Genomic DNA, 12,431 nt, shown 5'->3' with positions numbered 1-12,431 from the left:
AAATGTTTTCCATTATCCACATACCTCTTAGTCTGCAATAGCTGCAGGGATTCCAGCCATTACATCTCCAGTACAGGCAGCAGGGAAAAGGAAGTTAGACAGTATAAAACAGTATCCTTCTCAGCTTCGATAACCTTTCAAAAAGGACTAAGGGGCTTTCATTTAGATCTTATTGGCCAGTCACACGGCCAAACCTGTTTTAAGGTGTTTAAGAATTTAGATGGGCTTACTGTCTCTTCAGAGAAATCTGACGTTCTTGTACAAGGGAAAAAAAAATCAAACAGAAGAAAATGAATACTATTAGTACTTAGCAATCTCTGTTACAGGCCAGGGCAGAAAAAGTATTTTTAGCCAGCAGGGCAAAGTCTAGAAACTGTGGTTTCAGTGAAGTGGATTGAATGAAGTGAGGAGGAAGTAGGGCAGTCCAGAGTAGCCAGCCTGTCTTAGATGCAGGGTGAATTCTTAATCACACGTCTTTTTAATTTGGTTGCTTTCAAAGCTTCTGGTATATAGCTTACATTTAATTTTGTGGATTTAATTCTCCTCAGACTTCCCATCACTATCAATAAAAATCTTGGTAAGGGATAGACACATGTCCCAAATGACTTCCTATGGGACCATGATTGGTCACTTTGTCAAAAATTTCTGCATTTAAGATTCAACTATCTCAGGGTATTCCATACCTTTAGCACACCCCTTTCCTGTCTGGGACTTGTTTTCTTATCTAGTTTTACTTCTGTGTTTTCAGATGATGAATTGGTTGGATCTTGTGACATGCTGGTTCTGTCTTGACTCCCCTAGGCAATTTTGTGAAATTCTATGTGAATTAATCCCAGCATGTATAGTTATATATAGTTTCCTAAGTTGATGAATGTGTAACACCTAGAGACACTGTTATAAGGCCCAAATGGGGCAATGTTAAAAATGCAATACCCCTAATACAACACTTTGGTAGCAGACAAAATATCCTAGTGGGTTTAGTGGCTCTTATTCATATTCCTTTTATTTATAATCATATTATTAGAAGTGAAAATCATGACTTGCATTTTTATTACTCCTTCTTGCCCCAAGAGATTTTGTTTTAATTATTTAAAGTAGCTAAAACTTTAAAGGAATTACTTTATACATGTTGATAGGTATCAAGCAGGCAGCATCAAAAGAGAAGAAAGAAGACTGAAAAAATGAGAGTTAGAGAGAAAATGGAAAGGAGCAAGGAAAATCATTCTGAGAAACCTAGGAAATAATATCTTGGTTGGTAACTGAAATGTTAATCTTTACCTTTGGGGGATATTCGGTTATTGACAATGTTTGGGTTCAAAAAATAAGCGAGAAAAGAAGCTCCAGTATGATGCTCCTGTTTGTACTTCTAACAGCCTTACCCCGCACATAACTCTGTTCTGGGTCTGGTCTTACAGATGTAAAATTCATTTTATTGGGTACAGGCAATAGAGTTTTCCTTTTGCCTATGGTGTGATCTTAAGAGTTTCATTTTGCCTTCTCAAACAACTCAAATCCAGGGTAGCAGGTTTAGGATTGGCTTAGTTTGAGTAGGATTAGTTTGAATAAGTTCAGCAGAGGGACATCCATAGTTATCTGGTACCTGGCTTTGAGGGATTGGAAATGGTAGATAGTGGCCCTGAGCGTGAACACCCACTAAAGAAGGCGGGCCATCCACTCATGCCAGCCTTCCTCAGGAGGTATAAATTCCCGTGATACAGAAATTTGAAAAACCAAAACATTTGCTTTTGGCACTTGGAGGAAGTGGCTCAGTTGATGAATATTTCGACTATCACAAGAAAGCATACTGAGACTAAAACACAGCATAGAGATACTTCAGGAAAATGGCAAACTGCTTGATATGCAAACATGAGCATTTCTCAGATCCAGAAGTGGGAAGTGATGTCTCCTGCCTCGAAGTCACTCTTAGGAAAGAAAACAGTTGGAGGAAAGAGAAGCCAACATATGGCAGGTGTGACCAGCAGAGATATGAATGTTGCCAACCCGAACATCCAAAATAGACTGTCCTTGCTTTTATTCATCTCCTAAAATATTTCTACATGTAAATCACCCACAACTATGTCAGATCACAAGACAGTTGCAGTTATATTTAATTTTATTTAACTACAATCATAATGAACAGCATTTATATGTCAGTATAAAACACATTTTATTCTCAACCAAATGTTTTGTCAAAGGATGAAGGTCTAAGAGCCATCAAAGAATTAAGAATTAACTTTCTAACTTGGGAACAAGGGTAGTTCTGTTACAAGCAAACTACAACGTTGGAAGTACACAATTTAGAAGAAAATGTAAAAACTATAACTAATAGAAATTAGGCAAAGAGAAGTAAGTTCCAATTGCCATCAAAACATTCACATTTTATGTATTTAGTGAATGAAATGTGAACATTTTATATTTATATATAAATATTATACATTTTGTTTACCATAGTTGATTACATAAATAATACTTGAAATGTGTTTGTGTATATATGTATATGTGTGTGTTTATTTATTTATTTGGCATTTATTACTTTTACAGGTACCATAGTAGGGACTGGAAATGCAACGTGAAAGAAAAATGTTAAATCTCTGCTGCCTTAAAATGTAAGTTTCATTATTTTTTAAACATGGAGACAACTGCCATTGAAAAGATAGCTTGTTAAACTCACATATCCTATGAGGAGGGGACGGGCCACCCCATGGGGCCACACGGAAGCACTGGGGTCTGACAGGAGGCAGAGGGGGCTGGTGAAAATGTAGGCAAGAGTCTTTAATGTGGTTTCTGTTAGGAAAACCACAGGACAGAAAGTTTAGGTTTCAATAAGTTCAGCAGGCTCTGGGCAGAAGAGCTGGCCTTCGTTGTATGGTACATGGCTTTGAGTGATTAGAAATGGTCCTGAGTGTGACAGCCTGCTAGAGAAGGTGATCTAAGACGCTGCCTGTGGATTGGTTGACTTGCATATTAGAGGAGCTAGGAGTAGTTTATTTCTAGGAACTAGGTAACCCTAAAGGAGCCATCCCTCCAGTGATAACACTGTCCCAGATGTCAAAGCATCAAAATACATAAAATAAAAAGCCATGGTTCATACAGCTATGTACCAGGATTTTGCTGCATAGCAGAAAGTCAGATAGCAAACCTTTGATTACTGTAAACTGAAATAGTGGAAATGGTGAGAAATTCTATATGGCATTTATAGAGGAAGGAACTATTCTAGACCAGCAATCAGAGAATACTTCCTTGAAATAACATCTAAACCAAGTCTTGAGTAGTATAGAATGCAAAGGGGGGATGGAGCATGGCTAGAAGGAGAGGGCAGAGTTCACAGCATGTGCTGTGTGACCTTGACTTATAAGTGTGTTTGAGAGGATGAGTGTCATAAAGGAGTCTAATATGACTAGAGTGCACAGCAAGAGGTGAATTAAGAAGAGGAAGATCATTAGTCAGACACCAGCTATTTACTGAACAGCTCCTAGGTATGAAGCTTCTGCTGTGAACTAGAGTTTGATGATGTGGGAAGGGCACAATTGTGGACGGCCTTGGAATTCACGTAAAGGAGCTCAAATTTTATCCTAAGTGCAAAGGGAATCCATTGAGTGATTTTCAGGGGTAGAAGGAAAGGCTGTTTCACAAAATGGGGATTTGATATTACCATGTAACTCCAGAACTAGCTCTGGGATTCATTGAGGAAGAAAAAAAGAATTGACAGCAAGTGGTGGGGCAAAGGTTTACTTTGAAAAGTGTTGGGTTTCTTGATTTTGCATACATGTTCTTTAACAATGGAGTCTGTAGTATGTTTTAAAGTTTGTCAAGAGAGTTGAGGCTGGGCTATAGGACATCATTGTGGCTGCTATTATCTCAATAGCAAGGAAATGTTTTATCTGCTCTTTCATCATGTGGATGTATTCTCAGTGCAAGTGGAAAATGATAAATTAAAAAGCATCTTTCAAGGTTGTGAAGCTGATTATTGCCTGTTTGGCAGCAATGTTGTTTTTCTCTTTATTTTTTGTACAAAGGGAGGAATTGAATCAAAACCTTAAAAACTGCTAAAGGCATGAGTTTGGTTGTTTGCTCTTGAAGTATCTACATAAATTTGGGTTTTTAATAACTTTATGCCAATAACCACTTGTTGAGGGCTCTCAAGAACTTTAACTGTGTTACCACATTTATCCTCTTGCAACTCTGCAAGATAGATAAAGGGTAGGAATAACAATTTGATAACAGAGGTTGTTGGGGATTAATTTTAAACAGGAGAAACTGCTCTTCAAACCCAGCTCAACCTACACAAAAGCCCAGGCTTTTCACTTCCATATTATGGATCCTGCCTCCAGTGTGCTGCATCGTATAACCCACAATCCACAGATAAGAGAAAACCTCACAGCCGGGGATCTTGTGGCTTAATTCACAACATACACTGAGGGCATCTGTTAGGCCACAGCACAGCTCCTGACCTTGTCACCCTTATAACATTCAATTTAATTGGTGTTTTCCAGTGGCAATCATCTCATTTAGGCCTTTGCAAGGATAACCCAGTTTCCTATATGAGCTTCTGTCCATTCCATCCAGATGAATAGGTGCTGTTTACCAAGATTGCTGGAGAAAGTCAAGCAATGGGAGCAATGGAGTCTTCCCAACATGGTAAAGATCTAAGTGACACCCTAGGCCTCATGATATATCTATGGTGGGGATGGGGAGAGTATATCTTAAAGATGTATTTTCAGGTACTTAAATGACCCTCATTCTTTAATTCCAATGCCTTTGATAGGGCAATAAATAGCCAGATTATCACAAAAGAAATTAAAATCCAGGGGAAATAAATAATCTCTGCTAGAAAATGTCTTCAGGTATGCCAGAGAGCTAAAACGCAAAGATTCCAATTAGTAGCCACTCATGTGTTTTAAGCTTTTCAAAATAAATTTTCCCTTTTGTTTATTACAGTCACTTCATAAATGTCAAGGAAATTTCTTACAAATTGCAAGAAAAAACAAAGGACAGAAGGAATGAAAGATGGATTATCTAATAAGAACCCATTTCTGAAAATTTAATTTACTTACAGAGTTTATGAAACAAAATTTTATCGGATCTTGTTACTTTAGGTAAAAAGATAATTTTACTTAAACTTCATAGTCATATAGAATTTGCAACTACTCCTATGAAAGAGTGCAGGTAAGGATTCTACTGTCTCGGCTGGCAAAGCATGATTTCTGGATGTGTCAGTGAGGGTGTTTCTGTAGGAAATTGGCATGTGAGTCAATGGCCTGAATGGGGAAGATCTGCCCTCAAGATGGGCAGACACCATCCAATCAGCTGAGGGCCTAGATAGAACAAAAAAAGCAGAAGAAAGGCAAACTTTCTCTCTCTCTCGGAGCTAGAACACCTTTCTTCTCTTGTCCTTAGACACCCATACTTAAAATTCTCCAGCCTCAGGACTCCAGGACTTTCACTAGTAGCCCACCAACCCCACTTCCCAAGTTCTCAGGACTTCATCTCCAGACTAAGAGTTACACCATCAGCTTCCATGATTCTGAGGCTTTCATATTTGTACTGAGCCAGCCATATTGCTGAATCCCTGCATCTCCAGCTTGTACACAGCCTGTTGTGGGACTTCTCAACCTTCGTAATTACATGAGCCAATTCCCCTAATTAATCCCCTCATCCATCTATCTATCTATCTATCTATCTATCTATCTATCTATCTATCTCATTCTACTGTTGCTGTCACTGTCTCTCTCTGGAGAACCCTAACTATTGCCCAACTGCACTGATGCATAGCTCCCTATTTACATTGTTACCTTGTGTATAGCAGGTCATAGTCTGGAAATTGTCAGGTGACCCACTAGACCACATATCACCAGTGACTTCAGATCCTGTCTCTCTTGCCTGTCTCTTGTTCCAGCTGCTATTGAGTGCCTTGCTGCACATGGACTCCGACCAATTGTAGGGAAGTGTCACCTGCCTCCACCTCACCTCCTGCCTAGGCTACATAATCCTCCACCTCCCTAGTATTTCTATTGATGTGAAAAGGTGAGCATCAACAAGCAAGATCCTACTGCAGTTTGTACAACCTCAACCTGGAAGTGCTAGAAACCTGATGGATGCCCAGCAGGGCGAAACTTTGACCAGTGGGAGATGAGAACAGTAGATTATTTCTTCCCTCACCCACCTCACTGAACTGAGACAAAGTGACTTTTTGGAGGACGTTCTCCAGACCCAGAAATCAGCTGCATTCTGTAGTTGCCTCTTTCACTTTCTCTGCCTCACTCCCCTTGTCCATCACTCCTGCTCTCCAGGGCTGGCCAGCCAAGCAATAGCACATCGTGCTGCCTCAGACTCTGCTGTACAGGAAATCCAGACATTTCTATGAATATCTTATTTCAATTATTTATATCAATACAGTGTGTTTACCAAAGTACTTTTAGAATAATATTTCATTGAAACTTTTAATAAGAGGTTTTGGAAAGAAAGTCAATGAGAATAACTAATTCATGCCCATGATAAAGTATAAACAAATTATGTAAAATAGATAAATTCAAGCTTCCCGAAGTTCCATGGGTATAATCCATGCAGTTCTCCTGGGTTTTAACCACTAAGCCTCCCCTTCTTAGGTATACTCTTGAGATACCACCATCCTTGTGTTTAAAATAAGAATTTCTGCCCATTTTTCATCCTTGTTGCCTTATTTGTTTTGTTCTCTGTCTCCTCCTTTTCATGTATGTTTTTCAAAGAGGTTTCATGTTCTCTTATTTTATAGTCAATGTCCTAGACATATCCTTGTCTTAAATGTACTGCATGTTGGTTGGGTATAGAGAATGACTATCTAGGTTCATGATTTCACCTCTGACATTAACAAACTTGGTGGTCTGCCATGAGTTGCTTAATTTCCCTGGACTTTTTCTCATCTCTAAAATTATGATAAAAATAATACCTACATCAAGACTACATAAAGATTATGTGTAAATTCAATTAGAGCAATGCTTAGCAAATAGTAAACTTACAACCATATATTTGTTGACTTTTTTCACTTTTGCTACTATAATTCTTTGAAGAGAGGGAAGAATCACAACTTTAAGGTTAGAAACACTTGTAATCAAACCCCAGTATACAACTGGAGAGTTGCTTCACCTGAGCAAGTGATTTAACCAACTCCGCAAGTGGACTTAATGTCATGTTCCCTTGTGGACTCACACAGATCCACAGTCCTTTATCTGAAACCCTTGGCAATGGGATGCATTTAGTAATTCAAAGTTGGTCATAATTTAGAAATGTAATAAGGTACACATACAGTATACATTAAATAACACCCCCAGTTGGGGACTGGAACAGTGCCTAGTAATCAAACACAGTAACATTTCCACTGAAAAACTTATGAAAATGTTTATGAGGTGGAATATATAAAAAAAAAATCTAAAGAGACTTAGTGGAATCAGATCAGGTTTTACCACTAAACAAGCTTACATATGTTTGCAATAAAATTTTGTTTTCAGACTCTCTGCTTTTCTGAATTGGAAAAACTGAACTGTGGAACTGAATTTCCAATGACCACCAGGACACAAGTCCCTGTGTCAAAGGAAATGACTTTACTTCTCAGGGTCTTCCTCCCTCCCTCCCTCCCTCCCTCCCATCCTTCCATCCATCTATCCTTCCTTCCTTCCTTCCTTCCTTCTTTCCTTCCTTCCTTCCTTCCAGCCCTCCTTCCTTCCTCCCTCCCTGCCTCCCACCCTTCCCTCCTTCCTCCCTCTCTCCCTCCCTCCCACCCTCTCTCCCTCCCTCCCTACCTCTCTCCTTCCTTCCGTCCATCCTTCCTTTCTTCCTTCCTTTCTTCCTTCCTTCCTTCCTTCCTTCCTTCCTTCCTTCCCTCCTTCCTTCTTTCCTTCCTTTCTGTTACCCATGGTGCTCGAGGACAGGGTCATGCCTCTGTGTTTGCATACACTACTATCCTCCAATGCCAGGAACCTCTGCTTTCCTTTACTCATCTCCTTCATCTAGTCCTTAGATACACATTTATTGAGCACCTACAGTATACAAGATAAAATACTAACCTAAGGAGGAACATAATTTAGTAAGACATGACTTACCATCTAGAAGACAGAAACATATAAAACATATAGATGTGCTGCTAGAAATAGGGAGGTGTTTTGTATGCCTCATTCTCCCCATTATATACTAGACTAAGCCATTTGAAAAACAAGATGTTCTTACTCATAAATAGGCACTAAATAATTGTCACAAAGCTGCAGGCAATTCCTTCTTTTTATATGCCATAAATCCTCAAGCAGTTTCCTTTTAAGATATCTCTAAGGTTCTATGTTTTAATGAATAAAAAATATTACCTATTAAATTACTCGCCTAAACTTCTCAATTGTCATGAGACTCTAAGTGCATTTGATACATAAATGTGAAGTTAAATTCTACTGAAACTGGGATGCTTTATGTTTTTGTAATCTCTAAAAGACTAGATCTTTTCTTTGTCATTTGGACTTACTCATAGTCAAATTTCTCTATAGGGATATTTTCTTATGATCTTTTGATATGACATCTTTTATGAATGCTTTTAATAAAAGCCGAAGAAACACATCAAATTAACTGTAAAAAAAATCAGCCAACCCCATTACTTGTTACCTATTAGAGATGATGCCAATATCATGAAGATATAGCATCCAGTCTTTAGTTCTCCACTCAGTTTTATGTGTTGCCTAAACCTGTTCTTTGTATTTGATTTTTTTGTTTTGTTTTGTATCAATAAACATTTACCTCTGTTTGTGGCCACAGAGGTGTCCAAATATTTGTTCCGTCATCATTGCCCTCACTTGTTATTTATTGAGTACACCACTCTGTCCCCATGGTGTTTCCAAGTGCCAGACGTGCCTCATGGCTGGACAATGTGACTCTAAAGGCGTTCGCACTGTTTCTCTCTCCCAACACTCACGTATCAGACAACATAAACAATCTCTGAAATCCCAGGCTGGCGATGTTAACAAAATAAAAAAGATGTGCATCTTTTCAATATTCTTCCTTTTTCAATTTCTCCCTATTCAATTGTGAACCAGTTCAAACCAGTTCAGTTTGGTAGATAGACTAAATAGTAAAGGAACAGACTGTCGACAAGTAGCTCAGTTCCATTTTTCTTTTAATTGTAAAATCAAGCCCATGATTTCAGCCTTTATTTCAAGTCTTTTTCTTCTGAAACTCCATGGAAAGCCTAGAGTGCACAGACACGTATTGCACATGTATCTTGTTTTAGACCTTTAGCGTCAAGGTGATGCTTGGGGCAAATATTTAGTCAGACAATTCATAATCTTATCAAAATAAGGATTTATAAGGGAAATACTAACACAGAGCTCACAGTAATGTAATGAATGGTACTGGGGTAATCATCTTGATTCTTCACATTGATATTTGACAACATCCTACTCAGCAACAGCTGCTTTATCACTGCCTTTAATGACCATAAACCAGAAAATCTTGCATAATTCAGCAGGAATATTCTGTAGGCCCTCCGTCTGTCTGAGGATGTCTGCTTGCTGAACAGTTTTGTATCCCAGGGATTTCTCAACGAACAGGTGCATCATTATACCCACCAGCAATTGGCTGAGTAGCGAGTAGCACATAATTCAGTGTGTACTGCCTTCTGATAACTAACATAAAGAAATGTACTTCCTTAAGGAAGGAAAAATAGAGAACCATTTAACTTATCCAAACGCATTTAAGCTGCTGTTTTAGGGAAGACAATTTGGATTCTGAACAGGTGTTTGTGGTTCAGTCTCAATCCTCTTTTCACACTCCTATGATTTTTGCTCACCAACATAACTACCTAGGGCAACATTATTTTTTAACTTTGCAGACATGTACGATTTCTGTGTTAATACATACTGGGAGTTCATAAAATACTGATTAAAGTTGGATCTTGAGAAATTGTCTATTCAGCCAAAGAGAAAATGAAACAAAGTTTTAACCTATGAACTTACATGGTTACAATAAGAACGTATTCAAACTTTGATTTAAAGTCCAGTCTTCATTGGCTGTCCACCTCATAGCCTTTTGAATGTATCTTCATGTCTCTGAACTTTTACTAGTGAAACTAGAAGCTGGAATTGCAAAAGGCTTAGCTGTGTGTCTTTGGAGAATTTGGAGAGGTGGATAGAGGAGCACGACACTGAGACTTTTAAAAGTATACAGAATGTGGAAAAGTGCGTAAAGTATAGATTCTTAGTACAGAAAATGTAAAATGTAGACAGGAAGGCCTGTGACAATCAAGAGGTCTGAGATTCTAATGCCCCAATAGACTGACTGTGTGACTTCAGCCTCATCTTTTGTATCCAATGGCAATAATGATAGTATACCATTTACCACTTATCCTAAAGGTTTATAGGGATCAAATGGAACAATATAGAAATAATTTAAGAAAGCATAATGTGATATAAAAGTATATAATAAAGTTGTTATCGATGAAGTGAATATTGATATTTTACTGAGGGGTAAAGTTGTTATTGATGACTAAATCTCTCACAAATGAAATTCTTCTTCCTTGAGCAGATGGCCACTGTCAGTGTTAGACTTTATCATCCTTTTTACTACTGCTTCTTGCAGTTGTCCCCCTGGATTCCCTCTCTCCAGTATTCCAACTCTTCAAGTCCTTCCAAGCTTCACCCAGTGGCATTTTTGATCATGTCACTCCCTTTCTTAAAATAATTCTGAAGATTCCCTATTGCCAAGTCACTCGACTTAGCTTAGAACTACAGTAAGAGCCAACATGAAAGTTCCATCAATTCAGAGTAAATGACATGCCCAAGATTCAGGAACCAATCACCGGCACCAAACAACCCTAGCAAGGCTCTCAGATGTTTCTCCAGCCTCTGCTCCTCCCCTTAGACACGAGCAGCTTCTGGCTGCCTGGAGCTCTGGTGACTCCTTAACCTGGCAACACATCATTCTCGAGCAGTGTTAGCTATTTCCTTCTCCATTTCTCTAGCCAGCAGTATGTCTCTGACATAGCAGTTGAATTTTAATTATTTACTTCTAGATTGCTCTCCACCCAAAGGCACAAAGCAAAATGCTTGTCTTTTTCCTTTTGGGCAGTGCCATCGGGTAGAAAAGAACTGGTGCCAAAGAAAGAAATAGCGCGTGTTTGTTGAATGAATGGACCTGGGGCACATCATTGGTTTCTGCTCCTGCCATAGGGAAGAAGTACTATGGATACAATGTTTGCTTAATTCCAGTTCACTTGTATTTTCTTGATCTTTCCTCATTGAGTCTCTCAAAGTCCAAGGAAGACTCAAGTGAGTCTCTTTTTATAAGCTCATGTTACAGATTTTTCATAATTCCATATTAAATTAATGAACAAAAATGACTATCAACTGTTAGCCTCTTTTCTTTCTCAATTTAACTTTTTAACAAAAGCTTATATTTGCCCTACTTTCATAATTTTTTATGTTTCTATAGCATGTTTAAACATACCAGAGTATATTAAATCAGTTAGCACCAAGCAAGCACTCCCTTTCTACCCTTTAGCCAGCCTTCTGCTTAGTTGTTTTGTTTCAGCATTAACCTTGCAACCTGCTCTGGTCCTGCCTCAGAATGCACCATATAGTAGTATCACTTTTTGTAGAGCAATTTTACTGCGTGGTGTATTCCAAACAACACTGACCATGCTCATAGAAGACCTGGCTTTTCTCCTCTTCACAGGACTAGCCACATAATTTTCAGGACCCAGTGCAAAATGAAAATGTCGAGTCTCTTGATCAAAACACAGAGAAAAAAAAAAAAATCGTTTCTCCTGTGATCTCTCTCTTGGGGTGCCAAGGTATCTTTCCTTTGTTAATAAATCTGATAGGGTTACTTCTACTTATGCTGTGCTGTCTTGGGTATGGAGACAGACTCTCAGAGTGAATACAGAATCTCACAGTTATCCAGGCTCCAGGGTCCCTTTCTAAAATTTAGAGCTGGTGGCATACACTCAATCCTGACCTTCCCCAGCACCGACTACCAGATTCTTCCCAGGGCTAGGGGTTGCCTCAGCCCCTTGGGTGAGAACAGAGAAGCAGGAAACTAAGAATCAATCCCAGAGACATGGAGAGGCAGAAGGAAGCTGCCCCTGTACAAAGGCTCCAAGCTTGCTGTAATAATCCATTGTCCCCTCACATTTCACTCACGAAACACAATGTAAAATATAAAACTATTTAGAATCTCAAGATGAAAACTGTAGAGCATTTAAACCCAAGCATGGCTCCCTTCTGCACATCTGCACATGAAGTTGTGTGCAACTGCACTAGCTGCACACCCAAAATTGCCTTGCCTCTTCACTTTCAATACTCACTGTCTACCCTTGAGACAAAAAAAAAAAAACAAAAAAAACTCCCTGAGTCTCTGTCTATATGAGCTCCCTCTCAGTTTTGTTGTGGGGTTATAAAATAATTTTCAGGATTTTAACTTGC

General features: G+C 38.8%; 1 long non-coding RNA gene across 1 annotated transcript; it reads left to right on the top strand.

Moving 5' to 3' along the window:
- Positions 1-293: 293 nt before the first annotated feature.
- On the top strand, positions 294-4,607 carry LOC103886422. The gene is made up of 3 exons (XR_002523454.2): positions 294-1,251; positions 2,542-2,606; positions 4,494-4,607. It is a non-coding gene; the product is annotated as an uncharacterized LOC103886422 (long non-coding RNA).
- The last annotated feature ends 7,824 nt before the right edge of the window (positions 4,608-12,431 follow it).

This window comes from Papio anubis, chromosome 7 (genome assembly GCF_008728515.1).
Source record: "Papio anubis isolate 15944 chromosome 7, Panubis1.0, whole genome shotgun sequence".
Lineage (NCBI taxonomy): Eukaryota > Metazoa > Chordata > Mammalia > Primates > Cercopithecidae > Papio > Papio anubis.
The sequence above is the reverse complement of the archived record's forward strand: the minus strand, read 5'-3'. Positions and strand labels throughout refer to the sequence as shown.